Genomic DNA, 3,877 nt, shown 5'->3' on the forward strand with positions numbered 1-3,877 from the left:
CCATTTTTTTTCTTATCTCCAAAGCATTTGATCATGGTGATAATGTTTCAAAATTTGCAAAAAAACATCATTTGTGCTCAACAAAAACTTGTCGAGAGCCATATTTTGTGTTTCATGCATCGCGGGGCTCAATTGACTACACTACTATGTCCAAGTGAGTGGGTGAATGCTAAGAAAGGCCTTGTTTTGCACCCTAGTTGCCCCGATCATTCTAGACTACAATATTTTGACGTAGTCTCTGAAGAGTCCTAAGTGCAAAAAATACCAAACTAGGATGGAATCATTATAAGAATCCATGATATTTTTGTAGACACCTATTTAATTGTCTCGCACCTGCGAATGCTAATCTTACCAACTATTCCTCTTTACTAATTACATAATTTTAATTATTTAATTAATTCAACTTTATTCTTCTAAATTAACATCATTCCTCCATTTCAAGTTCATAATTCAAGTTTCCCTCTAATTCATAAACAATTAATCTTTCCTTCTAATAATAATTAAATAATTTGATTATTTAATTAAATCAATTTCTACTATGTTCCCATAATTAAATAGTTATCCCAAATTAAATAATAACCTAATAATGTCCCCTCAAATTAAATAAATTCATTCCCTTCCAAATTCAAATTAATCTCCTTTCACTCTCATTTCAATTTCAATTTCACATTTTTGAAAACCAAAATTTTCTCCAAATTCAATTTCATCTCGATTTTCTATATCACATGTTGAAAATGAGTAATTGCCATTGAATCTCATTCCCACTAGTGAGTCAACAATCATTTTTTCTAACTAACCAATCAATCCACTCTTTTCTAAATTACCTTTTTCTAACTAATCAATCAATTCTCTTAACTATTCAATCAAATCAGTTATCAATTCAATCAAATTCAGCCAGACTGAGTAATCATCTACAACCAACTTGTCTCATCAACTCTCAACCGTTGATCGATTTTGCTGTGAAATCAATATTGACTGTCAATTCAAATCCAAAAAAAAAATATATTCAACATCAATTCTCAATCATGATGAATCACATTCTTCAATTCTTGTGCTTACATACTGTAGGTATCATGCAACTTTGAGAGCCACTACAATCATATGCAACAAGGAGGAGAAGAGCAATAGAAGTCTCATGGAATTTGATTTATTGATTTGATTTGTTCATTTGATTGTCAAACTCATTTGCATACTTTTATTGTGTTGTAACTGGATTAGTGATAGATTTGGCTTGTGGTTGCTATTACTTCATGTTTTTCTTCCAATTTCCAGTCATACACATTCTGGTGAACCCAATGCAAATTAACAACAATCCAGTTTTTGTGAGTTTTAGACTGTGTGCAGGTTACAGGATGGGAATTACACTTTTGCAAAGTTAATCCTACATTTGAAAACTGTGTGCCGCATTTGAGTTCCATAATTCCACATATGCAAAGAGGAGAAATGCATATGCAGGGTAGAACATCACATGCGTAGAGCATAGCGATGCATTTGAGAAGCAAACTACCGCATAAGTTTGATTGTTTATCACTTATGCCGCGATTTGTATTGCATGCAATACAATATGTCACACATTTGACCGGTAAAGTTTTGGATGTAAATTCTCGAGTCTGGTTATTTTCTTTTTGCTTTTCTGTTGTTTGTTGTCTCCAATTTCTGTCGTTTTCTATTCCTAGAATAGGATTTTGTGTTACGAATCCTTGTTTTTAGCATGTTGGCGAATGTGGGCTGAAGATTGAGGATCAAAACTATCAACTTATTTTGGTAGGATCTTCAAGTTCATTTTTTTTTTTTGGGTATGTTTGTTCTTGGTAGTGTAAATAACACTTTCTTTTTTAAAGGAATCAACACTTGCTTGACTGTTTGGTGCTATTGCACACTTCCTGTTATCTTCCCATAATCGTATGGGAGTATCCTCTCTCTTTGCCTTTGTGGAACATGGGTATAAGAGAAATCATAAGATTTTTATGTAGGAGAAGCTTCCTTGGAGATTTCATCACCCCCTGGTTCGACCTTGAGTGATATTTTGTTTAGGCTGTTATTAAAAAAGGGTGAGAGTAAAAGATGTAGCCCAAATCCCATAATTGTTTCTTGTGGTGTCGATTAGGATGTGGACATATGGGCCATGACTGGTTGACGAGAGATTGAAGTGTCTCACCATTGCAACACATACATGGGTGTCCCTGAACATTGACTAAGAACCTTGTAATTAGAGACCAACCTTTGTGATGGACTTGCCAACACATAGATTGGTGCAAGGGTGTAGCACCACACCTTGAAGTTACTCGCCATCTGTATCTCCTTGGGTTGAGACATAAATTTGGATACATAGGCTAATTGTGGCCTCCAAAAAGAGGGTGACTGGGTTATGCCTCAAGGCCTGAAGCTCCCTACCCACCTTGCTCTCGAAAGATAACAGTGTCATGCACCAACATCTTGAGATACCAAGTGCGGGCCTAATCTGTTTGGATGATCCCCCATCCGACTTTTAGGTTGTAAAGAGTTTCTGAATTGTCTTCGATTAGGTAAAACTTGTGGAAATTTCAGCTTCTTTGGCCTATGAAAATACACATTAATGTGAGTCAAAGTTGAGTCATCAGCCATACTGTTTATACAGTTTGCTGTGTTTTTTTATTGTCTGATATCAATTTTTCACCAAAAAATGGTAGCAAATAGTAGGAAAAATTAAAGTAGTGTGTTTGCTAAATCTCTATTGTATTCACTAGATCTCTTGTGCATATGCTTGTCTAAGTTATGCATGCACTAAAATCTATCCTACATTCATTTTCTTTATTCATGCATTCACCTGATCAAATCTTAAAACTTGTTGAAGTCATTCTTGAGCCCAGAAATGGGATATGCATCGCTTTTGTGATCATCAAGGCCTGTCCAGTCAATAGTGTCATCATTAGCATTTGTAGACATCATTTGCATACTTAAATTTTTTATTAGAAATCATTTGCATGCTATAAGAATCATTTAGTGTCTATTACCATTTTCTTTGAGACCAAATTTGAGGACTTAGGAATCCATTTTTGACTGTTATGCCATAGTGGTGATTAGACTATCTTGACCTCACAAATCTGTTTGGTATCTCCCATCAACAAATTGATTCCTTCCACTCATTAGCCTAGCGAGGGTGAAATTTCTAACACACCATTCCATATCAACAATCTTTAAGGTTTTAAAATACCTTTTCATTTAGCTCAAGTATTCTTTATAGGTTTGGTTATTCGACCTTCTTACGATTCAAACACCTCAAAAACTAAGGATAAAGTCATTTAGTATCTTTTTGGTATCATTACACCTTATTCCAAATTCCAAAGAAATGGATTTTGCATGATCATTCCTTTAGTAGTGTCATAATTTTAGAAGTCCTGAAAACCTAAAACATAAGTTTGAACTATCATTATCTTAGTTGCATAGTCATCTTAACTTTTCTAAAAATACCAAAAACATAGTGTTAGTCGGACTTAGTCCTGACTCCTTCCACAGTTCTAGCAGTTATTGATGGCCAACACACGATCACAAAGTAAGAAAACTCAAATGGATCCTACCACAGACCTAAAGTTCAATCCTACCATCATCTTGAATCTTGGGTCTAACACATGCAAGTCATCCTCTTGAAAATCGGATATGCTAATAGACCTTGTCACTGTTCCTGTTCCTAGTGATCCCTTTTCGGTGCAAAACATTCAGGCGAGATTAACCACGAAAGAATTAGACCAAGCCCAACAAGATCCCCAGGTTCTTGCAGTCATAAATGGGCTCTTAAGCCATGACCCTATTAGACAAATTTTTATTATTGGCACATAATGAAGCCAAATTTCCTCTTGACTTTGATATATCCACAGTAGTCTAGTTTAACACCCAAAAG

This window comes from Cryptomeria japonica, chromosome 1 (assembly GCF_030272615.1).
Source record: "Cryptomeria japonica chromosome 1, Sugi_1.0, whole genome shotgun sequence".
Classification (NCBI taxonomy): Eukaryota; Viridiplantae; Streptophyta; class Pinopsida; order Cupressales; family Cupressaceae; genus Cryptomeria; species Cryptomeria japonica.